Source organism: Mesoplodon bidens (genome assembly GCF_964165515.1).
Source record: "Mesoplodon bidens genome assembly, chromosome: 14".
In the NCBI taxonomy this organism is placed as follows: Eukaryota; Metazoa; Chordata; class Mammalia; order Artiodactyla; family Ziphiidae; genus Mesoplodon; species Mesoplodon bidens.
The window spans coordinates 36817492-36844674 of record NC_138170.1 but is presented as its reverse complement, the minus strand read 5'-3'; the positions used below and the strand labels follow the sequence as shown (position 1 = coordinate 36844674).

General features: G+C 39.3%; 1 protein-coding gene across 1 annotated transcript in view; it reads left to right on the top strand.

Moving 5' to 3' along the window:
* Window positions 1–2686: 2686 nt before the first annotated feature.
* The window catches only part of EHBP1 (EH domain binding protein 1), a gene marked incomplete at its 3' end in the record, with an annotated part of 505676 nt that continues 481179 nt past the window's right edge, over window positions 2687–27183 (top strand). The window contains exon 1 of the mRNA XM_081254153.1: window positions 2687–2809. The remainder of the gene's footprint in view (window positions 2810–27183) is intronic.

Genomic DNA, 27183 nt, shown 5'->3' with positions numbered 1-27183 from the left:
TTTGTATTTCTGTGGTGTCTGTTGTAACTTCTCCTTTTTCATTTCTAATTTTATTGATTTGAGTCCTCTCCCTCTTTTTCTTGATGAGTCTGGCTAATGGTTTATTAATTTTGTGTATCTTCTCAAAAAACCAGCTTTTAGTTTTATTGATCTTTGCTATTGTTTTCTTTGTTTCTATTTCATTTATTTGTGTTCTGATCTTTATGATTTCTTTCCTTCTGCTAACTTTGGGTTTTGTTTGTTCCTCTTTCTCTAGTTCCTTTAGGTGTAAGGTTAGATTGTTTATTTGAGATTTTTCTTCTTTCTTGAGGTAGGCTTGTATAGCTATAAACTTCCCTCTTGGAACTGCTTTTGCTGCCGCCCATAGGTTTTGGATCGTCGTGTTTTCATTGTCATTTGTCTCTAGGTATTTTTTGATTTCCTCTTTGATTTCTTCAGTGATCTCTTGGTTATTTAGTAATGGATTGCTTAGCCTCATGTGTTTGTGTTTTTTACGTTTTTTTCCCTGTAATTCATTTCTAATCTCATAGCGTTGTGGTCAGAAAAGATGCTGGATATGATTTCAATTTTCTTAAATTTACGGAAGCTTGATTTGTAACCCAAGATGTGATCTATCCTGGAGAATGTTCCGTGTGCACTTGAGAAGAAAGTGTAATCTGCTGTTTTTGGATGGAATGTCCTATAAATATCAATTAAATCTATCTGGTCTATTGTGTCATTTAAAGCTTCTGTTTCCTTATTTATTTTCCACTTGGATGATCTGTCCATTGTTGTAAGTGAGGTGTTAAAGTCCCCCATTATTATTGTGTTACTGTTGATTTCCTCTTTTATAGCTGGTAGCAGTTGCCTTATGTGTTGAGGTGCTCCTATGTTGGGTGCATATATAGTTATAATTGTTATATCTTCTTCTTGGATTGATCCCTTGATCATTATGTAGTGTCCTTCCTTTTCTCTTGTAACATTCTTTATTTTAAAGTCTATTTTATCAGATATGAGTATTGCTACTCCAGCTTTCTTTTGATTTCCATTTGCATGGAATATCTTTTTCCATCCCCTCACTTTCAGTCTGTATGTGTCCCTAGGTCTGAAGTGGGTCTCTTGTAGACAGCATATATATGGGTCTTGTTTTTGTATCCATTCAGCAAGCCTGTGTCTTTTGGTTGGAGCATTTACCGTTCACGTTTAAGGTAATTATCGATATGTATGTTCCTATGACCATTTTCTTAACTGTTTTGGGTTTTTTTTGTGTGTGTGGTATGCAGGCCTCTCACTGTTGTGGCCTCTCCCATTGCGGAGCACAGGCTCCGGATGCTCAGACTCAGCAGCCATGGCTCACAGCCCCAGCCGCTCTGTGGCATGTGGGATCTTCCCAGACCGGGGCACGAACCCGTGTCCCCTGCATCAGCAGGCAGACTCTCAACCACTGCGCCACCAGGGAAGCCCTTGGTTTTGTTTTTGTAGGTCCTTTTCTTCTCTGTGTTTCCCAGTTAGAGAAGTTCCTTTAACATTTGTTGTAGAGCTGGTTTGGTGGTGCTGAATTCTCTTAGCTTTTACTTCTCTGTAAAGCTTTTGATTTCTCCATCAAATTTGAATGAGATCCTTGCCGGGTAGAGTAATCTTGGTTGTAGGTTCTTCCCTTTCATCACTTTAAGTATATCATGCCACTCCCTTCTGGCTTGTAGGGTTTCTGCTGAGAAATCAGCTGTTAACCTTACGGGAGTTCCCTTGTATGTTATTTGTCATTTTTCCCTTTCTGCTTTCAGTAATTTTTCTTTGTCTATAATTTTTTCCAGTTTGATTACTGTGTGTCTTTGCATGTTTCTCCTTGGGTTTATCCTGTATGGGACTCTCTGCGCTTCCTGGACTTGGGTGGCTATTTCCTTTCCCGTGTTAGGGAAGTTTTCGACTATAATCTCTGCAAATATTTTCTCGGGTCCTTTCTCTCTCTCTTCTCCTTCTGGGACCCCTATAATGAGAATGTTGTTGCATTTAATGTTGTCCCAGATTTCTCTTAGGCTGTCTTTATTTCTTTCCATTCTTTTTTCTTTATTCTGTTCCGTAGCAGTGAATTCCACCATTGTGTCTTCCAGGTCACTTATCCGTTATTCGTCCTCAGTTATTCTGCTATTGATTCCTTCTAGTGTAGTTTTCATTTCAGTTATTGTATTGTTCATCTCTGTTTGTTTGTTCTTTAATTCTTCTAGGTCTTTGTTAAACATTTCTTGCATCTTCTCGATCTTTGCCTCCATTCTTTTTCCGAGGTCCTGGATCATCTTCACTATCATTATTCTGAATTCTTTTTCTGGAAGGTTGCCTATCTCCACTTCATTTAGTTGTTTTTCTGGGGTTTTATCTTGTTCCTTCATCTGGTACATAGCCCTCTGCCTTTTCATCTTGTCTATCTTCCTGTGAATGTGGTTTTTGATCCATAGGCTGCAGGATTGTAGTTCTTCTTGCTTCTGCTGTCTGCCCTCTGGTGGATGAGGCTGTCTAAGAGGCTTATGTAAGTTTCCTGATGGGAGGGACTGGTGGTGGATAGGGCTGGCTGTTGCTTTGGTGGGCAGAGCTCAGTAAAACTTTAATCTGCTTGACTGCTGATGGGTGGGGCTGTGTTCCCTCCCTGTTGGTTGTTTGGCCTGAGGCACCCCAACACTGGAGCCTACCTGGGCTCTTTGGTGAGGCTAATGACGGACTCTGGGAAGGCTCACGCCAAGGAGTACTTCCCAGAACTTCTGCTGCCAGTGTCCTTGTCCCCACGGTGAGCCATAGCCACCCCCCGCCTCTGCAGGGGACCCTCCAACACTAGCAGGTAGGTCTGGTTCAGTCTCCCCTGGGGTCACTGCCCCTTCCCCTGGGTCCCAATGCACCCACTACTTTGTGTGTGCCCTCCAAGAGTGGAGTCTTTGTTTCCCCCAGTCCTGTCTAAGTCCTGCAATCACATCCCACTAGGCTTCAAAGTCTGACTTTTCTAGGAATTCCTCCTCCCGTTGCTGGACCCCCAGGTTCGGAAGCCTGACGTGGGGCTCAGAACCTTTACTCCAGTGGGTGGATTTCTGTGGTATAAGTGTTCTCCAGTCTGTGAGTCACCCACCCAGCAGTTATGGGACTTGATTTTACTGTGATTGCGCCCCTCCTACTGTCTCATTGTAGCTTCTCCTTTGTCTTTGGATGTGGGGTATCTTTTTTGGTGAGTTCCAGTGTCTTCCTGTCGATGACGGTCCAGCAGCTAGTTGTGATTCTGGTGTTCTCACAAGAGGGAGTGAGAGCATGTCCTTCTACTTCTCCATCTTGGTTCCTCCCCTTCACTAAATAGTGATACATCGTACCCCCCCTTGCTTGTTTTATTTTTATTTATTTATTTTTTTTGGCTGCACTCGGTCTTCATTGCTGCGCACGGGCTTTCTCTAGTTGCGGCAAGCAGGGACTACTCTTTGTTGCTGTGCACGGGATTCTCGTTGTGGTGGCTCCTTGTTGTGGAACATGGGCTTTAGGCATGCGGACTACAGTAGTTGCAGCACGTGGGCCCCAGAGCGTGTGGGCTTCAGTAGTTGTGCACAGGCTCAGTAGTTGTGGCTCGCGGGCTCTAGGGCACAGGCTCAGTAGTCGTGGCGCGTGGGCTTAGTGCCCCACTGCATGTGAGATCTTCCCAGACCAGGGATTGAGCCCATGTCCCCTGCATTGGCAGGTGTATTCTTAACCACTGGACCATAATGGAAGTACGTCTCTTGCTTGTTTTAAACTGTGGTTTTGTGCTTTTAACAAATAGTATACTTTGTCTTCAATAACATACTATACGTTGCTTAGTCATGTTCAGTTTTGATCCCCAATCACATCAAAACTGTAAGGGCAGAAATCTTATAAATGGACAATTTAGTATTAAATGATGGGTGTACACATAGGTAAAAGAGTTCAAATAAATTCAAATGATTTATTATATTTATATAGATAAATAACACAACTCTCCAAATTTTCTTGAAGGTAAATTTGCTTTGCAAAATAGAAAATCATTGCAATTTTTTCCTATATCCAATTCCTTTTCCTATTATATTTTTAGTTAATACAGAATTGTTCTTTTTTTTTTTTTCCAACACATGCTGTGAAGATTAACAGAACTTCCAGGTGGTTGGAGACAAGTGTAATAGTATGTCAACAGGGATGTTCCCTGGGCCCTGGCTAAGTTCCAATGCTGTGCACGTAAGGAGATGAGCTCACATATTCTAAGTTCAGGGACCACCTGTGGTTAAGCCAGCCCACCTATGGTTAGGCCAAGAAATGTCAATACAGGGAAACAACCCAAACACCAAACATCCCCACACCACCCCATCCCTACTCCCTGAAGTGTAAGGAAAGGGTGAATAGAGAGGAGGTTAGCTTTTTGTGAAGTAGAATATTCATAAGGTTACTCTATTCCCTCTCTTCACCCCATTCTCACTGTAACAAAGGAGATGGAGGCACTTCTTCCTCTCAAAATCTAGAGAAGAGCATTCAAGAGAATTGCTTATAAAGTTTAGAGATGCCCAACCTTCCCCCTCTCCTAGTTTGGAGACTGGTGATTGTCTCACCCCTGATCTCTCCTGGACCGGCAGAGTGCTCAGTGTTCTAGGACAAGGAGAGGGGGCAGTAGAGAGATGATCTAGATGAAGGAAGGGGCACCACAGTCGCCCCCATTGCTCCCTCCAAGAGAGGCTGCTCACTGGACCCCTTGTGGAGGAGGTCAAGTAGATGCAATATATGGCTCAAGGAATTGGGCAGCAGGGAGGCACCCCAAGGACCTACAACAATGAAGGAGCCAGAACTTGGATTCTCTCCAGTTTAGAGAGCATTGAAAATCTGACAGGGTTAACTAGAGAAGCAGCAGCATCCGAAAGAAAGGGAATTACCATCTTCCTACTGGGGAGCCACATAACATAAGATAGCCACTTCTTCATTTCTCCTCTTGCCCTGACATTAGAAACAAAGCACTGGAAAGAAGGAGAGGGGAGGATATACAGAACAGAGCGCTCCTGCCCTCAACCCTCTCTGCCCCCCGCTCCCCCCCCCCCACATACTCCAAGCCACTAGCAACAGACTTGTCTGCCTTTCTCTGGAGAGAAGGGAGGAAAAATAGTTTTAATTCAGTTTGAAGCTTAGTAGAAAATGAACAGAATTGAACCTTACTTGCCAGAATGAGATGATCCTAATAACTTGAAGAGGTGGATACATAGAATCGAGCCAAGGTGTGATGATGAGAGTTGACACCCAGCAAGAAAATGGCAGGGGCAGAGCACAATTTGTGGGGGAGATTATTGGAAAAATAAAACCATTTCATATTTATAACCCAATGAATTGTGAGTCCTCAAGGAAGTCGTTACAAAGTTAGATAGAGTTCTAATTTTTACAGGGGAGTGGGATGATCTATTCTGAACAACACAGACTAGTGAGAGTGATATAAATCCAGGTAAATTAAAGTGGTTTTATTCTTTTCTCTTAATTGAACTATAACATGCATACAAAAAAGTATACAAATCATAAGTGTAGAGCTCCATGAATTTTGACAAAGTGTACCCATCTGTGTAACCAGCACCAGATCAGGAAATAGAACGCTACCAACAGCCAGAAACACCCCCAGTGTCCCCTTTCAGTCATTATCCTCCTCCTCCTCCTCCTCCTCCTCAAGTCACTGCTATCTTGATTTCTATATGTGTAAGTTAATTTTGCCTGATTTTATTTTTACATAAATGAAATCCTATATTATGTACCATTTGTGTTTACTTTTTTCATTCAACATCACATTTGTGAGATTCATCCACGTTGTTGTGTGTAGAAGTAAATGGAAATTGTCCATTTTCATTGCTGTGTAATATTTTGCTGTTTGAATACACCTTGAATTTTATTCATCCAAATGGTAATGTACTTTGGGTATTTTTCCCCCAGTTTGGGGCTATTACAAAGAGTGCTCCTGACTTACTTGCTAATATTTTATCTAGGACTTTCACATCTATGTTCCTGAGAGAGATTAACCTGTAATTTTTCTTTCTTGTGATGTTCTTGACAGCTTTTGGTATTACAGTTATACTGACCTCATACAATAGTTGGAAATATTCCTTCTTTTTCTGTTTTCTGGAAGATTTTGTGTAAAATTCATGTTTTTCCTATTGTGTTTTGAAAAATTTACCAAAGAAGACATGTGTGACTAAAGTTTTCTTTGTGGGAAGGTTTAAAATTATAAATTTAATTAAAAAGATTTTGGGGGGTTTCCCTGGTTGCACAGTGGTTAAGAATCCGCCTGCCAATGCAGGGGCCACGGGTTCAATTCCTGGCCCGGGAAGATCCCACATGCCACGGAGCAACTAAGCCCGTGTGCCACAGCTACTGAGCCTGTGCTCTAGAGCCCATGCTCTGCAACAAGAGAAGTCATGACAATGAGAAGCCTATGTACCGCAATGAAGAGTAGCCCCGCTTGCCTCAACTAGAGAAAGCCCACGCACAGCAACGAAGACCCAACATAGCCAAAAATAAAAACAAATAAATACAAAAAAATATTTTAAAAAATTAAAAAATAAAATTTTAATAGAAATATAGTTGATTTACAAGGTGTTAATTTCTACTGTACTGCAAAGTGATTAATTTATATATATGGGGCTTCCCTGGTGGCGCAGTGGTTGAGAGTCCGCTTGCCGACACAGGGGACACGGGTTTGTGACCCGGTCCGGGAAGATCCCACGTGCCGCGGAGTGGCTGGGCCCGTGAGCCATGGCCTCTGAGCCTGCGCGTCCAGAGCCTGTGCTCCGCAACAGGAGAGGCCACAACAGTGAGAGGCCCGCGTACCACAAAAAAAAAAAAAAAAAAAAAGTTATATATATGTATACATGTGTATGTAATGGAAAAGAATACAAAGAATGTATATATATGTATATACCTATATACATACATATACATACACATATATACATATATACATTCTTTGTATTCTTTTCCATTATGGTTTATCATAGAATATTGAATATAATTCCCTGTGCTATACAGCAGGTCCTTGTTGTTTATACATTCTATAATATAATACTTTGTATCTGCTAACCCCAAATTCTCACTCCATCCCTTTCCCACCATGAATTTAATTTTTTAATAGATAGAACTACTTATGTTTGCTATTTCCTTTTTGTCTATTCTGTTAAGTTGTATATTTCTAACAATCTGTCCATTTCATTGGCATGCAGTTGTTTATAATTTCCTCTTATTATTATATCCTTTTTAAAAATTGAGTTGTAATTGACATGCAACATATATTAGTTTCAGGTATGTAACATAATGATTTAATATTGGCGTATATTGCAAAATGATCACCACAATAAGTCCAGTTAACATCCATCATCACACATAGTTACAAAATTTTTTTCTTGTGATGAGAACTTTTAAGATTTACTCTTTTTTTTTTTTTTTTTTGCGGTATGCGGGCCTCTCACTTTTCGTTGTGGCCTCTCCCGTTGCGGAGCACAGGCTCCGGACGCGCAGGCTCAGCGGCCATGGCTCACGGGCCCAGCCGCTCGGTGGCACGTGGGATCTTCGCGGACCGGGGCACAAACCCGCATCCCCTGCATTGGCAGGCGGACTTCCAACCACTGTGCCACCAGGGAAGCCCTAAGATTTACTCTTTTAGCAGCTTTCAAAAATCCAATACAGTATCATTAACTATAGTCACCATACTGTACATTATATCCCCATGACTTACTCATTTTATAACTGAAAATTTGTACCTTTTGATTCCCTTACCCCTTTTCACCCTTCCCCCACCCCTTGCCTCAGGTAACCACCAATCTGTTCTTTATATCCGTAAGCCTGTTTTTTTTTGTTTGCTTGATTTCTTAAATTCCATGTATAAATAAGGTCATATTTATTTATCTTTTTCTGTCTAACTTATTTCACTTAGCATAATACTGTCAAGGTCCATCCCTGTTTTCACAAATGGCAAGATTTCATTCTTTTTTTTATGTCTGAGTAATATTCCATTGTGTGTATATATCACATCTTCTTATTCATTCATCCATCAGTGGACACTTAAGTTGTTTCCACATCTTGGCTATTGTAAATAATGCTGCAATAAACATGGGGATGCATATATCTTTTTGAATTAGTGTTTTTATTTTCTTGGACAAATACATAGAAGTGGAATTGCTGGATCAGATGATAGCTCTATTTTTAATTTTTTGAGGAACCTCCATACTGGTTTCCATAGTGGCTGCACCAATTTACATTCGCACCAGCAGTGCACAAGTGTTCCCTTTTCTCCACAGCCTTACCAACACCTGTTATTTCTTGTCTTTTTGATAATAGCTATTCTGACAGGTGTGAGCTGTGTATTCTTAATGCTGACAGGATCTATACTGATGTCTCTCCTTTTCTTCTTGATATTGGTTATTTGTACCTTCTTTGTTTTTTTCTTGATCAGTGTTGACGGGGGTTTGCAATTGTTTTAGTCTTTTCAAAGAACAAATATTTGGCATTTGGTTTTCTCCGTATTTGTCTTCTGTTTCTTAATTTCTTTTCTAATCTTTATCATTTCCTTCTACTTTCTGTGGCTTTCACTTTCTTTGAATATGATTTTTTAGATAGATATGTAGATCATTGGTTTTCAGGTTTTCTTATTTTTAATATGTACGTTAGAAGTTATAAAATTTCCCTGAAGTTTGGCTTTTACGAAACTACAAATTTTGATATGTAGTATTTTTCTTACCATTTTGTTGAAAATATGTTCTAATTTCCATTGAGATCTCTTCTTTGACCCATTGGATATTTAGAAGTATATTGTTTTTATTTCCAAACACTAGGGAACTTCTAGTTATCTTTTTGTAATTGATTTCTGGCTTTATTCCATCATAGTCAAAGAATTTAGTATTATTCTAATCCTTTAATATTTGTTGAGACTTGCTTTATTGCCCAGCATATGGTCAATTTTAATAAATGTCTACGTACACTTGACAAGAGAATGTTCCCTTCAGTTGTTGGATGCAATGTTTGGATGGTTAGTTTATGTGTCAGCCTGACTGCACATCACTTAGGTGATACCCAGATAGCTGGTAACACATTAATTCTAGGTATGTCTGTGAGCGTGTTGGCACCGATCCTCTGTGCGGGAATCTCTCTGCTTTGCCCTATCCAGGTACGTGGGGAGTTTCTTGCCTTTTTGGAGGTCTGAGGTCTTCTGTCAGCGTTCAGTAGGTGTTCTGTAGGAGTTGTTCCACGTGTAGCTGTATTTCTGGTGTATCTGTGGAGAGGAAGGTGATCTCCGCGTCTTACTCTTCCGCCATCTTCCCCGGAAGTCCATCGCTGATATATTTTAGAATTTTAAAAAATTATTGGGCGTTATTTATTCAAATATTGCTTCTTCCCATTTTCTCTTTTTTTTTCTCCCCATGCTTTGGTCTATGAGTATATATAAAAGTAAAATTTGTGCTTATTAGACAGAATATGTTTATTATGAGCATACCATGTCATTCTAACCTCATTTTCTTCTTTGCCAGAATTAGCAAATTAGTAGTATCAGGCACATCAGTCACAGTGCCTACCATAACAGTGTTTAACTTCTAGATGAAAATGACTTACCCATAGCCTCCTGCTCAGGGAAGAAGAGTTGGGCTACTCTTTGCACAGTGGTAGCTAATCAGATTAGCTCTCTCCATGACTTGGAGTGGGACAATGTAGAAGAAACTGGTTAGTCAATTTCAAAAGAAGAGCAAAGCAGATCTTGAAACAGAAGCCAGTACTTGAGGGAGGCACCATGTAGGTCATAAAAGAGAGAATAGAAAGAGCATATTTACTCCAGAACTGCCTTGATTCTTGGGATTTATTTAGTTTTAGGTACTGGATATGTAATCTAACAAAAACCCTAATTTCTTTCTTTCTTTTTTTTTTGGATTATTCATTTTTTAGTTTTATTTTTTTACACCTTTATTGGAGTATACTTACTTTACAGTGTTGTGTTAGTTTCTGCTGTACAACAAAGTGAATCAGCTATATGTATACATATATCCCCGTATCCCCTCCCTCTTGAGCCTCCCTCCCACCCTCCCTATCCCACCCCTCTAGGTTGTCACAAAGCATTGAGCTGATCTACCTGTGCTATGCAGCAGCTTCCCACTAGCCATCCATTTTACATTTAAAACCCCTAATTTCTTAAGGTGACCTAAATGAGTCTGTCTTCATTGCAATCAAGAGACTAATGTACTAGGGAAATGCAGCTGAATGTGTATCTGAGCTTCAGCAAAGTACTTCATTAAGATATGTAATACCTTGTCTTAAGACAAGATTGAGAAATTTTCACTAAATGTTGAGTGTAAATCAGTGAATTAGAAACTTATTAAGTGGTCATACCCAAAGGACACTAATTTAAAAATTGCTTCAGTCTGGAGGGAGGTTGCTTTTTGATCTAGTTTTTATTTTTGCTTTTGCTTTTGTTTTTACTATAAAGTTCTTCCCTTGACCTTGTTCTAGTCAACATTTTTATCACCCCTTTTGTTGAGGACATGCTTATCAAATTTACTGAGGAAAAACACATTGTTTAGCAGTATCCTTCAAGCTGGAAAAATGGCTAAGTCCAAAAAGATAATATTAAAATTTTTTTATTTCAAAAATAATACTTGGGAGCTCGAGGCTTTTTAGGGCATGAGCCACCTCATCTCCTTGCATCGACTTGCAATAAACCTTTCTCTGCTCCAAAAAAAAAATAATAATAATATATGTCAATTGCCAAATATTGAGAAAATTATTCTTTTTTTACAGTCTATTTTTTTGTGAAAAATATAATTATGATAACAATTTAATACGATTTTCTAAACATTTTAACACTTTGAAATCATGAACATTTCCAAATCATTATTTTTCAATATTATTTTAATATACCATAATGTATTTAATCAATCTCCTCTCAAAAAATGCTGTAATGCTGTTTTCTAAACTTGTTTCTTTTGCTTCAAAATCAAACGATTTTCAAATCATCAAATAATATTTTCTCAATTGCATGACTGTACTATTATTTACACAGTTAGAGTATGTTGCCCCCTTTTTGTCTTTAAGATTACCATGAATATTCCTATGGCATTATTTTTAGAAAAATGTTACAGTTATTTCTTTCTGATAAACTCCTAGCAATGTATGAGAATCTTGGCTTGTTTCTCTGTTGCTTCACCATTGAATATTATGATTTTCAAAATTCCTGCCACTTTATAAGCACAAATTAGAGTCTTGCTTTATTTTGCTTTTCTTTGAATACTAGTGAAGCTGAACATTGTTTCATGCATATATTGACTATTTGCATTTCTTGTTTTGGAGCATCTATGTTCATGTCTTTCGTTCATTTTTTAACTAGAGTGTATATCTTAACGTTTCTTAAAGGCTTTTATATATTATGCACATTAATCCTTTCTTGAAATACATATTGCAAATATTTCTTCCAAGTTTGTCATTTTTCTTTTGCTTATGAAGTTTATTTTTTTGACAAAAAGATTTTCACCTTTAAGAAGTTAAATCTATAATCATTTAATTTTTTTTAATTTTTAATTTTTTTATTTTTGGCTGCATTGAGTCTTTGTTGCTGTGTGCAGGCTTTTCTCTACTTGAGGCGAGTGGGGGCCACTCTTCGTTGCGGTGCGTGGGCTTCTCATTGCGGTGGCTTCTCTTGTTCTGGAGCACTGGCTCTAGGTGCACAGGCTTCAGTAGTTGCAACACGCAGGCTCAGTCGTTGTGGCACATGGGCCCTAGAGCACGCAGGCTTCAGTAGTTGTGGCGCATGGGCTCAGTAGTTGCAGTGCACAGGCTCTAGGGTGCACGGGCTTCAGTAGTTGTGGCACATGGGCTTAGTTGCTCTGCAACACATGGGATCTTCTGGGACCAGGGATTGAACCCATATCCCCTGCACTGGCAGGTGGATTCTTAACCACTGCACCACCAGGGAAGTTCCTGTTTAATTGTTTTTAATTGTTCTTGCCTTTCATATCCTACTCAGAAAGAGATCCTCATATTATATAACTGTTTCATATAGTATTTAATATGAATAGAGTGAAGACCAGCTCTTGGGTTCAGAATACCAATTACATAACCTCTGGTTGGGGGAGCTTTGAGGTTGCCAGCATCAGTGTGCTTTGGCTGCCAAAAATCTCTTGGGATCTTGGACTTCATTAGTAAAAGCTTAAGGTCCAGAATCAGGAAAGCTATAGTCTATAACACTGCCAAAACTTCAGAGTATGTTTGATTTAAATGTGGTTGAGATTGTTTTATTGGCTAATATTTTAACAGTTGTTGGGGAATCTTTGTAATCAAAAACACTTCCTCATCCTCAAGGTAAGGCAAACAATTTTCACAGAAAACAAGGTAAAAAAGTACAGCTTCAGTAGTTTATTTTTCTTTCAGACTGTCAGATACAGACATCATAGGCATTAACCTTTATTAAAACTCAGAAACCTCCATGCTTCTTTTAACCGCACCTCAATTTCCAAAACTTTAGTACAAGTTCTGACAAAATTTGCTTGACATAGTGAGGCTTCCTTTTAAAATCAAGGAGACAGCGATACTTACTACTGCCCCTTCCACTCCCCACATTTTATTTACACTAAACCAGGCAAGAAAAAGAAAAAAGGAGAAGAAGAAAGAAAGAAACAAAAGGTGTAAGGATTGGAAAAGGAGAAACAAATTGTCATTATTTAGAATCAGAATTTCATATGCTTTTAACTTCTTAGTCCTCACCTGGACTATTTCATTAGCTGTATGTATCACATTTTAAGACTACAGTGTGGACATAAACCAAAAGAGATTTGTAGGGAAATAATCATGGTGGTGACAAGGAGGGGACTTTGAAAACATGGCATATGAGGAAAAAGTTTGAAAATATTTTACATGGGGAAAAGACTCACAGGAGGGAAAAAAAAAGAGCCAAATTAGCTTGTTTTAAGCTACTTAAAGAAAAAATTGTTATGTGTAACAGTGATTTTTTTTTTTTTTTTCCCCGAAAGGCCCAAGGAAGTGTAGTCAGGGTCATTAAGAGGCAAGAGGAAGAGAGACTTAAGCTCTGGCAGAACTTTTAAAAGTTAGTGATTCAAAATTCTTAGAAGGATGCCTTAGGAGGTGAAAAGTGCTTTGTCACTAGAGGTTTTTAACCAAAGGCTGAATGAACATGTGGCAGGAATGCTGTAAGAATGAAAAAGCTCACATTTCTTGAGCACCCAATGTGTGCATTTACCGAGCCATGCACTATCTCATTTAATCATGGCAACCCAGTGAGGGACGTTCTATTGTATTCCCATTTAACAAATGCAATAGAAGCAGAGAGAATCTAAAGGCCTGCCTGGTATCACATAGAAGGTAAGTATGAACTGCCCAGGCAGTTTGTTTCCAGAGCCTCAACTCTGAATCAATGTACCACATTGTTTGCAAAGAGTGGTTGGCTTCCATAACCTTCAAGATTTCATCAAATCCTGAGCTTGTATAACTGTGCAGAGAGGAAAGTCATGCCTTAAGGGATTTATATTAAAGATTAATTTTGTTGGCAGTGATGTTAGGTGGCTCCTGTTTTAGTATCTAATCTTTAAGTTATGAATAAAATCAAAGTCGCTGAAAATCCACCCATCATTTCTAAATTAGAAAGCTGTTGGATATTCATATATCTACCAAGGTACAAGTAAGTTGGTAGACAATGGCTGGGATCCCAGACAGATGCTCTTGGGCTCTGGCAATAAGACTAAGCCTATAAATATCAAATGTAGTATGTCTTACAAAACCAAATATCAGCAGTTTTGAAGTGTCATGGTGTTTTGTGTGTTTTGTGTTTTTTTTTTTTTTTCTTCTAAGTAGATCCAGCAATTGATCTTGGGCTACTTTGATAGCACCTAAAACAAAATTGTTTTATTCAGCATTTTTGAGTGTTATATCGTGGAGTTATAGGTTATATCATACCAGTCACAGAATGCTGTTTAAAATTTGCAGCTAGGTACATTCTTCAATATCTATATATAACTTCTTAAAATATAGAAACCAGATCAAATATATATAGAAATAATATGTTTGCAAGGGATAAATACAGAGATTGGCCATTTGCCATTGTTAATAGGAAGAAAGGCAGGCACACTGAGAGTTTTAACAAATTACAAATGCCGGGAAGAAAATAATATGGCTGTGTTTGAAAAGATCATGCTATTTACTTGACAGGCTCTGCCAGGGCAAAGTTACAGCTGTGGCCCTGCTTTGCAGATCATTTAAACAGGCTTTTCTTTATGTCACTGACACTTTAGTCGCATCCACAGAGCTTTGCCATCAGTAAATAATAATTATTATGTGGGAGACGATAGCCTATGAGCAGCCCCATTGTTACCACCACAAATAAATCAATAGAAGCACATGTTAGTTAAAAGGGTTTTTGTTTATTTTTCCAATTTATTAACACCATCAGTCTTGTTAGAAGAAAAATAGATTATCATTTTATAAAATTGTAAGCAGTGGTATGTGTGTGTTTGCATGTGTATATACAAAAAAAAATCAGGATTGTCTTTTTAATGTGTTTTTTTCTGATCCTCTCAGTTTAAAATTTTTTCTGTATTCTTTATAGTTGAAGATTTCTCATACTATCATTTCCTATGTCTTGTTATCTTTGTATTCATCTACCTAAGGAAACATGGGGCGGTGGAGAGTGTCAGATGGTCTGGTTTTGAGCATCCTAGCTGTAACTGTTGAATTCTCTGAGATTCAGTTTCTCTATGGACAGTAATACCTACCCAACCATTGTTGTGCAGATGAAAGGAAATCATGAACACAGAGGTGTTCTGTAAACTATGAAGCATCATACCAAGGTCAGGTCCAAAGGTCCATTTCTCCCAGCTTAATCTTTTGTTTTGTTTTGTTTTTGCGGTACGCGGGCCTCTCACTGTTGTGGCCTCTCCGGTTGCGGAGCACAGGCGCACAGGCGCCGGACGCGCAGGCTCCGCGGCATGTGGGATCCTCCCGGCCTGGGGCACGAACCCGTGTCCCCTGCATCGGCAGGCGGACTCTCAACCACTGCGCCACCAGGGAAGCCCCCAACTTAATCTTTGAAGGAGACTTAAAAGATCTATAAACTATCTTTCAAGTAACTAACATTGGAAATAAACATGGAAACGAATACTGGTAGACTCAAGGGAAACATATTTCATGTAACTCTTCTATTTTTCCTTTTTTTAGCTTTCATGGAGAATTACAAGGGCTAGCGAAAATTCCTGTGGTTGTTATTCTAGCTGTTGTTCTAGGGATGTAAGAAACACTAGAAGCAAATTGTGGGTAGCTAAGAGAAAGGGACAACATGTGTGGGTGTGGTTGGGACTTAATCACCATTATTGAATTAATACATATGAATGTAACCAACACCCCCATGTTGCGTTAATTTTTAGAAATTTAAGGGGGAAATGGCTGGGCAATTGCTTTGAGGCTTGGTTTCTCAGAGCTGATAGGGTACTTCAGCACTACAGGAGTATATGGGACAGCAAAACCCAGAGTGAATTTCTCACGCATTCTACTGCCTGAAGCCTTCCCGAAAGTCACACGAGGCATTAATGGGGGGGGGGGGTTCTGTGGAAAAACGATCTTCTGACATTTTTCTAGGATGTGATTAGAATTTCAAATTGCTTTGTTTATAACAAGTTAGCTGGGTTTTTCTTTCTTCCTTTTGTTCTTAAATAAAAGAAACGCTGATCCTTTAAAAGCTTTGGGGAGGGGCAAACTTTTTTATTTAACAGTCTGTCACTGAGGTGGAAAACTGTTTCAGATCTGAATGGTACAGTGGTGTTTTGTGCTTTCATCTGTGTCTGTAAGAAGTTTTCAAGCCTGAAAACTCCAAGGTGAGAGATGTCATTCCTGAGTTGCAGACAGTGGGCTCCGCCAAAGCCCAGGGAGAAAGACCAGGGGTGACGTACAGGGATGGAGGGGACCAGGGAGGAGGCTGGAGAAAGAATGGCTCCTTTCCTAGTCATGGGTGGATTGTTCACTGGGTGTTACTTTTCTATGGTGACGAAAATCCTTCTGAAACTCAGCAAGAAGAAGCCTGTGATTTTTAGGGAAAAGAAATGCTTCAAATTCTAGCTACACAGACCTGTATGAGCAACGCATTAGTGCTGTTTGGTTTGTGTGGTTTTGTATATATTATACAGGTTTGGATTACAATAATTCCTCCCACTTGTATAAGGTTTTGCAGTTTTTGAAGCACTTTATGCTCTTAATCCTCACAATAAACACTGATAGAAGAGTACAGATGGTTCCTGCCTCACAATTGCTTCACTTTAGACCCCTGCTGTTATGACCTTTATTATTGTAAATATGACTCTCCCAGTATTGGTCAAATCTCACGATATGACTGCCTATGACTCTCATCATAAGTGACAGGAGAACTGAAGCTGCTTTTATGTGAATTGGTGCCAGAAGTAAAGAACAACTTTTGATTTGATGGATGCAGGTGTACATGAAGCAAATCCATAACATCTGAATTAGACAATGCTTTTGCAAAGGAGTTGTCCATTTATGTTGAAAAAGAGCTACCCCAAGACATCAAAGGGAGAAGTTTTTATTGCAAGCAAAAGTTGGGTGGATCACTTTTAGAAGATAGTTGGCAAAACATTAACTGTTCAGGGAAGAAGCCATAAGAACGAGTAGAATAGCATCAGGTAATTTATCCACAGAGTCTGCTAAAGATAACAGCTACTATGTGCTCTGGGTGTTTAATGATGATGAAATCAGGCGCGGAGATGGGAAGACGATGAGGAGGTGCAGGAGAAGGATAAAAGGAAGAGAACACAGCAATAAGGAAAACTTTAACATCCAAAGAAATTTCCACCACTGAATCTGCAATGATAGTTTTTAGACAGATGGCCCTAATTTTCATCACAGTTTGAAGGTCTTTAGAGCACTGAAGCATTTTCTTGCTTCAGGGAGATTTATCAGCAAAATAAAATTTCTTTAGTTAGAACTTCTTTGGACAGGCATTTTTAAGAAGCCTCAACCAGGTGATAAAAAAGAATTCTCTAAGAGCATCTGAAACTTTGACTTTTTCTTTACAAACTTAGAAAATCATTGTAAAATCATGTATTCGTCTTTCCATGATCAATTTTGGTATTTTAGAGTATAAAATGTGTCTTCAGGAACACTATCTTCACAGATATTAAATGTTTAACTTACGGAAGCTCAATTTGTGACCAATATCCAGGAATAAATCAAATCATAAATACCAATTATATGAGTCTCAGTTTATAAAAGAGGAACAGACCACAGAGCAGCAAATGACTTGCTGACTTCCCCTAAAAAACGCAGATGAGGTCACATAATGCCACATCACTAGACTAAAGTTTAATGATGCTTCCCTTTCTCTCCGTTACTTGAGGAACACATATTTTTCACTGACTGTCAAGCAAATACCCATGTAACATCTGAGGGATTACAATCTTAATATTATGGTAACATCAAGTAAACTAGTTGATGGACATATATATTTATTATCAAGTACTATCAATGGTTAAATTCGACTAAAATTTATCAGATAAAGACAATTTAGTGCAAAAGAAATATGCAGCCATGTTTTGGAATTATCCACCTGTATCATCTTTGAAACAGGCAGGGAACCAGGTTGTTATTTCGATGGAAGACAAGTCCCTCCCTCAGAATGAATTGAACTACTTACCTGGAATTCATCCTTTTCTTTCTTTTTAGAAACTCATTGTCTTCGTTGTTCCTCACTCTCCCCTACCTTCAGTGTTTTTTCTGTGCCAGTCTTCTTATGAACTAAACAGTCTGAACAGGTCCAAGTATCCCCCATCTTAACACACACACACACACACACACACACACACACACCTACTTCATTCAACCAGATATCTCCTCATCTTTCTCCTCCCCTTAAAACCAAACTTCCTAAAAGAGTTTCCTATATTTACTCTGTTCATATTCTCACTTCTCCCCAAAACACTCAATTCTTTGTTTCCTAGCTTCAGCCTCATCATGCTTTTAGAGTTGTTTTCTCACCAAGTCACAAATGAACTCTATTTGCTAAATCTGATGGCTACTTATCTATACTTTTGTTGACGTCTCAATAACATTTAACACTACCAATCACTCCCTCTTTCTTGAAGCTTCCTTTTCCCTGGGCTTCCATGTCTGCTAACTCTCTTGGTTCTTTTCCTGCCTCTCTGGTCATCTCTTTGTCAGTCTCCTGTCTCTTCTTCTGCCAGTGCCTAAAATGTTACTGTCCCTCAGGTTTCCCTCATAAGCTCCTTTCTTTTCTCACTGGATGATTTAATCTACTTCTTTGTTTTCAGCCTCTACTGGAAAGAAAGCACAACTTTATGCTTCTACCCCAAATCTCTTCTTCTGAAGGTCTAAAGTGGGTCTTCACTTTAAAGTACTCCAGAAATTTATCTCAGTTTGGACCTCCCTCCCTCAAATAGAGCCTAGGACAGGGGCTTAGATGCATGAAGTTTATTTGGAAAGACAATTCCAGGAAGCAGGAGTGAGGGAGCAAGAATAGTAAAACAGAGAAAGAGGAAAAGCCCATAAAGGATACATTGCTGAGCTGTAATCATTATGGGCATAGACTGACCATCACTGTCTGTGAGACTTAGAATTTTCTCTCTGAATGAGGGAGGCTGGGATATTGTCCATCAGCTTCCAGCACCCATTAGATGAAGACTTCCCCCAGGAAATGGTAACTTGAGGCACTTCCAGGCTGCATCTTTGCCAGGTTGAATGAATTTCCCCAGCTCTGGAGAAAGCTGCGTGACAGAAAAGCATAAGTAGGAAACTCAGAGTACAGGGACTTGTTCCCCACAGCTGCATGGAAATCAGAGATGAGCCAATGGGGTAGAAAGCAGGGCACAAAAAGCCTTGCTCCACAACATTCTAAAACTGAACTCACGCCCCGATGGCTGACCCTCTTTCAGTCTCCCTTTCTTAGGGACTGGCTCCATCATCCTCTCAGCAGCTCAAACCAGTCACTCAAGCAGTGTCTTTGACTTTCTTCTTCATAATGTCCTGTATATTTTTCAAATCCATCTGATTGTGCTCACGTACACTGCCCCTGCCATAGCTTAGCTATTTGTGAGCTCTCACTTGGCTTTTTGCAGCAACCTCCTAACTGATATTTTTGCCGTATTTACATATGTTACCCTTGCTGCAACCAGAATAATGTTTTAAAACATTCATTAGATTATGTCACTCACATGCTTAAAACTCTTCAGTGGCTCTCCTTTACTCTTAGGATAAAGACCCAAGTTCTGGACTTCCCTGGTGGTGCAGTGGTAAAGAATCCGCCTGCCAATGCAGGGGACATGGGTTCAAGCCCTGGTCCTGGAAGATCCCACATGCTGCAGAGCAACTAAGCCCACGAGCCACAATTACTGAGCCCTCGCGCCACAACTACTGCAGCTCGCACACCTAGAGCCCGCGCTCTGCAACAAGAGAAGCCACCTTAGTGAGAAACTTGCGCACCACAATGAAGAGTAGCGCCCGCTCTCCGCAACTAGAGAAAGCCTGCCTGCAGCAACAAAGACCCAACGCAGCCAAAATTAAATAGATAAATAAATATATATATATATTATATATATATATATAATATATATATATAATATATATATATATGACCCAAGTTCTGAATACGGCCTTCAGGGCCCTGTATGATTGGACTCCTGCTCATACACCATCTTCATCAGTTGACATTACCCACCCCATTGTCTACATTCCATCCTTGCTGACCCTTTTTCAGCTCCATGGGCACACTATGTTTTCTTTATGTCTGGGTTTTCAAACATGTTGTGTCTTACTTCATGCGGGCTGCTATAACAAAATCCCATAGACTGGTGGCTTATAAACAACAGAAATTTATTGCTCACGGTTTTGGAGGTTGGAAGTCCAAGGTCAGTGTTCCAGCATGGTTATGTGAGGGTCGCAGACTTCTCCTTGTATCCTCACATAGTGGAAGAGGCTAGGGAGCTCTGTGGCATCTTTTTCATAAGAGCACCAATCCTGTTCACGAGGTCTCAACCCTCATGACCTAATCAGCTTCCAAAAGTCCCACCAACTAATATTGTCACCTTTGGGGCTTAAGATTTCAAAACATGAATTTAGGGGAAGGGAGGGATGCAAGCATTCAGACCATAGAATGCTACCTTCATCATGGACCGCTTTCTCTGTCTGATCCCCTTTCCCTCATCAATTCTTACCCATGACTTAGTTTCAGATTAGTTGTCATCTCTTGATGGTCCTCCATATCTGGACTTGTTTCCCCTCCTGTCTATTTCTACATCATCTTATGCTACCAGAGCGCTTGTATAATATCGTAACTGCCTGTTTACTGGTCTATATCCCTCTGTAGACTATGAGCCCTATAAAGGAAAGATCTATTTACACCTTGTTCACCATTTTATACACCCACTGTTTTCCATAGTGTCTTTGACATATTTGACTCTCAATAAGTATTGTTAAATAATTGAATCAATATCTAAAGTGTTAACAGAGCCTTAATCCTAACTTTGTGGTAGACTCCTGCAATACTTAGAAAAATTAAGAATTCAACTGGTTCTTGAAGGACTGGAAAGACTTTTTTAGGTTGGTGTTAAGGAAAGATTTTCCAGGCTGTCTACCTAAATAAAAGAGGTAAACTGTGGCAAGCTGGAATCACCAAAAATTGAGTTTATTTGGGAATAGTAGAGGAATTGAAATTTGGAACATGCAAACTGTAGCAAGCTATAGGCGAGTCTATTGAGGGTTTAGGGCCTTATTTATGGTCAAGGAACTCAAAAGAGCAAGGAGTTTAGCTAAAGTCCAAGTAGCAAGTTCTTTAGCTTTAGGATGGGGACAGGTTCTTGGGAGATGTTCATTGGTTGAGGGATAACTTTCAGGTTTTTGTGAATCAGGCATTTACTGGAAATCAGTCTGTCAGTCCTTAAGTTTCATTTTCCTGAGGGCGCATGTGTGAGATTTTCCAATTCCATTTTAGATTGAAATAATTTCACAAGACAGAAGGAACAGAATGTATAAAGGCCCTGAGGCAGGAGTAGAATGGCTTGTTCAGGAAACACAGTACAGTTTGGGTGGCTAGAACACAGTGGTACTTGGTAGGGCATGGCAACAATGAGGCTGGTCTCACACATTGTGGCCAGATTGCAACAGGCCTTGAATGATTTGGATTTTAATGAGTAGACAAAGGTAGAACCATTAAGGAGATTTTAATAGGACAGCAACATAGTCATTTGAGTTTTAGAAAAATAACTCAAGGCAACAGGGTAATTTTAGGTGGGAGAAAAACAGAAGTAAGGAGTTCAGTTAGGTCACAATTACCGTAAATACCAAGGTCTGAAAAGTAGTGGCACTTGGGATAAGGAAAAGGACTGGGTTTGAGAGACCTTTTAGAGGTAGATTAGACAGGAGTTAAGTGACCAACTGGATGTAAAGAGTGAAGAAGAAGTAGTGTATACTGACTTTGAAATTGTATGCTTGGGAGGATGATGATGTCACTAGCTGAGCTGGTGAATATAATTCTGTTTTAGATAAAATGAGTTTGAAGTGCCTAGGGATGTCTAACAGAGATTCAAAAGGAAACTGAAAATTTGAGTATGGAGATCAGGATTAGAAGTTGTGGTAGGCTGAATGATGGTCCCCAAAGATATCTAGATTCTACTTCCTGGAATCTGTGAATGTCACCTATATGGCAAAAGTGACTTTGTACATGTGATTAAGTTAGGAATCTTGAGATAGGGAGATTATCCTGGAGTATCCAGGTGGACCCTAAATGTAATCACAATTGTCCTTATATGAAGGAAGCAGAGGGAGATTTGACTACAGAAGAGGGAATGGGAGATGTATGATGGAAGCAAGATGCTGGAGGGTGCAAGGAAGGAGTAATAATCCAAGGAATGCAGGAAGCCTCCCAGAAGCTGGATGAAGCAAGGAAAGACTTCTCCCCTACAGCCTCCAGGGGAAATTAGCCCTGATGACATCTTGATTTTATCCCAGTGAAACTTATTTCAGACTTCTGGGTTCTAGAACTGTAAGAAAATAAATGTGTTGATTTACACCAAATTTGCGGTAAAGTTGTTTCAGCAGCCATAGGAAACTAATACAGAGGTATAGTTCAGGGACTAATTGGTAAGGAGTACCAAAAGAGCAGGAATGAATAAAATTATCTAAGTATGTAGAATAAGAAAAGAGGAGGACCTAGGAAAGAACCCTTGAGGTCAACTCTCATCCCTTAGCCAGAGGCAGATGGACTTCCATTTCCGGCAATATGCTGGACTAGATGTCTGGAATAATCCTCTCATTGAAAGCAACTAAAAAGAGTTAACAGGGCTTCCCTGGTGGCACAGTGGTTGAGAGTCTGCCTGCCGATGCAGGGGACACAGGTTCGTACCCCAGTCCGGGAAGATCCCACATGCTGCGGAGCGGCTGGGCCAGTGAGCCATGGCCGCTGGGCCTGCACGTCCGGAGCCTGTGCTCCACAACGGGAGAGGCCACAACAGTGAGAGACCCGCATACCGCAAAAAAAAAAAAAAAAAAAAGAGTTAACAAAGTATTTTTTAAATCTCTTGAAATGAATTTTATGCTTGCAGCAAAGTAAGAAACACTTAGAGGCCAAAAATGAAATGCAAGTTGGAACCCAGGAAATAAGCAAAAACCTAGAGAGTCTTTTGCCTTGAGGGCTTTTGCCAGATGAGTGAACACATTGGTTAAGGTGTGCACAAAGTTAGAAGTCTAAGTATAGACCCATCCACCACTTCTTAAACCTGGATGCCCAAAAGACTACCCCTTTTGTGTAAGGATGAACTACATATAAATCTACCGCATTTCCTCCACCCCCAGAAAATTGCAAGGAAAATTGCCTGCCTTGAGGATGACTCTAAATGGAGGGAGAGAAAAAACAAAAAATTCCCTGAGGATTTGTAACACAGCCAACACACAGGCTTGCAGCCCAAATCCACACTATACGTGGGAGTCCAAAAAACTCAAGTCAAGAATTAAATTTAAAGTAAACCTCAATGTGTAGTTCCAAGACACCTAGCAGTAACAAATACAAATCTGTTCTGGGGGTACCCATCTTCAACACAGGCCTTAAAAAATTCCTATCAATAAGTTCTAAAGAAATATGAGCTTATGGTCAAAAATCACAAAATACAAAGGGAAATAATAAACCACGAACAAGGGCAAGCAGAAACAACAAACAGAATCGGACTACAAAGCATTAGCCATTGGAATTACCAGGCACAGCCTATAAAATGTGTATTTTACATGTATTTAAAGAAATGAGAGAAGGGATTGAAAATATACATAAAACATGACCCAGCAGATTTGAAAAAGACTCAAAAGAACTACTAGAACTTTAAAATGTAATATTTGAAATTAAAAACACAATGGGTGGATTTAATACCAGAATAACCACAGCTAGAGAATGGATTAAGAAATATAGATCTGAAAAATTTTACATAATGTAGCCCAAAGAAATGGAAACATAAAAGAGTGGTTGTAGGTCATGGAGATATTGTAAGAAACATAACAATTATCTAATCAGAATTCCAGGCAGACAGTAGAGGAAGGAAGGAGTGAAAGCAATAATTGAAAGAATAAGGACTGAGAATTTCCAAGAAATGACAAACCACAGATTCAAAAAGCCCAACAATGCCAATAAGGATAAATAAAAGGAAATTTACACTTAGGCACATTCCAGTAGAAATGCAGAATACCATAAACAAAGAGAAAAAATGTCAAAGCAGCCAAAGAAAGTAAAGACAGATTACTTTCAACAGGACAACAATTAAACCCAACAACCACGGAAGCCAGTGTACTAAAAGAAAACTACTGTCAACCTAAATTTGTATATTATCTTTCAAGAACAACGGGAAAGATCAGATGTCTTCAAACAAGCAAACAAAAACTGAGAGCTTGCCACCAATTAGACCCTCAAAAGGTAATTCTAAAGGCTGCTCTCACTTTCTTCCTGAAGAAAGTGAACACAGATGGAAGGTCAGAGATGAATAAAGGAGTGAGGAGCAAGGAAAGTGCTAAATACGTGTTTAATTGTAAACAAATATGGGCTAAAAAGAACAACAATAATAATAATCTCTTAAGGGATTTTCAAAAGCTAGCTAGAAATAAAATACACAGCCATGAATAGCAGGTAAATTGGGAGAGGAATGATCAAAGTTCAAGTATTCTGTCCTTTTTATTGTTTGGGAGAATGGTAACGATATTAAGTATCCAAATTAAAATTTCTAGAATAACTACCAAAAGGGTGTATAACTTCTTAATTAAAAAGGGAAAAAAAGGGAAAGAGAAAAATATTCAATACAAAAGTGCATGAAAACAGAAAAAAGAAATATTGAAGGCTCAAGTCACATTAAAAAGCACAAAATAAGATGGTAGAAATAAATTTAAATATTTCAGGAGTTAAAATAAGCAAAAATAGACTCAATGCCCAACATATTAGGCAAAGATTTACAGATGGTGTGTGTGTGTGTGTATGTATACATACATATATGTTCTGTTTTAAAGAGTTCCGCTCTATTCTGTTTATCTGTCATGTTTAAAACATAAGGATTCAGAAAAATTGAGACTAGGAGTGTGAAAAAATTATACCATGCAGACACTAACCACAAGAAAGTTGGTGTTGCTATATTAGTATCAGACAAAACAGTCCTTAAGACAGAAAACTTTAAAGACAACCATTTCGTAAGGATAAAAGGTTCAGTTCTCCAGGAAAATTTAAGAGTTCTGTAAACTTGTAAGTACTTAGATCAAGCTGACAAAATCAGTAAGGAGATAGAAGATTATAACAACAAAATAAGCTGGCTCTGATTGAATAAGCGTTGATAACACTGTACCTAACAACTATAGGATTCACATTCTTTTCAACCAACATGGAGCATTTTTGAACATTGATCACATGCTGAGTTATAAAGCATATATCAACAATTTTCAAAAGTTTGAAATCATACAGACCACAGTTTACGACCATAATGCAATTAAGTTAGAAATCAATAACAAAAGGATAACTAGAAAAAGCCCACATGTGGGAAATTAAGATATCCTCCTCTAAATAAACTGTGGCCCGAAGAGGAAATTATGATAGAAATTAGGAAATACTAGAATGTGTGGCAACAAAAGTACTATAAGTCAGGATGCACTCAACGCAGATAAAGTAAGATCTAGTGAGAAATTACATCCTTAAATGCTTTTATTAGGAAACATGAAAAGTTAACAATAAACTAAGAAGTTAGAAAAACAATAATGAAATAAAAATAAATAAAAGTGTGGAAATAATAAACATAACAGCAGAAATCAATGAAATAGAAAAAATATAAAAGAAAATTAACAAGGCCCAAAATTCTTTCTTTGAAAAGCCTCTTACAGGTAAATATTAGAACAAAAGAGATAACTACAGTTGAAGCAGATAATTAAATGATTAATAAGGAGGATCATTAACAACTTTAAGGCTATGAATTGGAAAATTTAGAGAAATGGATAAATTCCTAGAAAAATATAACCTACCAAAACTTCTTCAAGAGGAAATAGAAAATAATAGTCAAAAAAATTTAAAGAAAATAAATGAGTTGTTTAAAATTGTCCCACAAAGTGAAAACCCAGACCAGATAAATTTTTTGTTGTTGTGATTGTTTTCCTTAAAAAAATTTTTTTTGGTAGTAATTTTCAATCATACAAAAAAAAAGTAGAGAGAATCATAAAACAAACTCCTCCATACCCACTATTCAGCTTCAAAGATTGTCTGCATTTGCCTTTCCTTTTCATTCAAACTCTTCCCTCTCCACTTAAAAAAAACCTTTTTATTTTGAAATAATTTTAGACTTTCTGAAATGTTCCAAAAACAGTACCAAAATTCCCATATATCTTTCACCCAGCTTCCCCGACTGAAATGTTCCAAAAACAGTACCAAAATTCCCATATATCTTTCACCCAGCTTCCCCTGTTGTTAACATTTTGCAAATCTTAATACAACTAATCAAAGCTAAGTAAACTTTTTTTCGGTACGCGGGCCTCTCACTGTTGTGGCCTTTCCCGTTGTGGAGCACAGGCTCTGGACGCGCAGGCTCAGCGGCCATGGCTCAAGGGCCCAGCCGCTCCGCGGCATGTGGGATCTTCCTGGACCGGGGCATGAACCCGTGTCCCCTGCATCGGCAGGCGGACTCTCAACCACTGTGCCACCAGGGAAGCCCCTCCTCAAAAGTTTTTAAGTCTTCCTCCAGTGACTAGGATCACTGCAGCTGGCAATACTGTCTGGGCAAAGTACCCCGCTTTAACCAGGACCCACATGGCCCCAGGTACTTATTTCTCTCAGGGGTCCATTTCTCCTTTAGGGCGATCTCTGACTGTTTATCACCTCACCCCATCTCCTCCACCAGGTTGGCCAGATGCCCGGTGGAGCTTTTAGACTCATGCCTATGAAGTGGAGCCTGGGGTCTGGTGCCAGGGCCTGGCTTCAGGAGTGACCTGGTAACAGATCACTCCCATTGCCAGCAAGATATTTCTTTTGCAGGGTGGCAGGGCCACTGGGATGGTGTGGACACGCTGGTTTGGGGAGATTCTTACTCATGTAGGACTAAGGACAAGGTTGGGGCTTTGGGGTACTGGTGAGCCCACACTGACTTGGGCTTGAGCAACGTGTATTGGCCATGCTCCGACTCTCACCCACGTGTGTTCCCACTGTGGAGTCACTCCCAGTGTAAGCACCCAAGGGTGGCAGGGTGGCAGTGGGTGTCCTGTTCTCTATGGCACACCCTCCTTCCTTCATCAGTGTCACCCCACCTCTACCACAGGCTCCCGGCCTTGTGTCAGACAGCCCACAGGGGTGGCCTTGCTTGTCTCCTCCAGGGATTTTTAAAGGCCATTGCTCTGCAATACTAATGAATCTTTTTGATCGATGACAGTCATGCTGTCCCAGGGGGTCTTAAGCCTTTCCCGATCAGGGACTGACCTTAAGCTAATGGGATCCATCCTCTGGCTCCGCCCCTGGGTCCCTCACTTATCCTCCCTGCTGGTGAAGTGTTTGGAAGGCAATGGTGCCTTCTCTCTCTCTCTCTTTTTTTTTTTTAACTATTAGACTTTTTAATTAAAGTATAGTTGATTTACACTATTGTGTTAGTTTCAGGTGTACAGCACAGTGATTCACTTATTTCCAGACTATTTTCCATTATAGGTTATTACAAG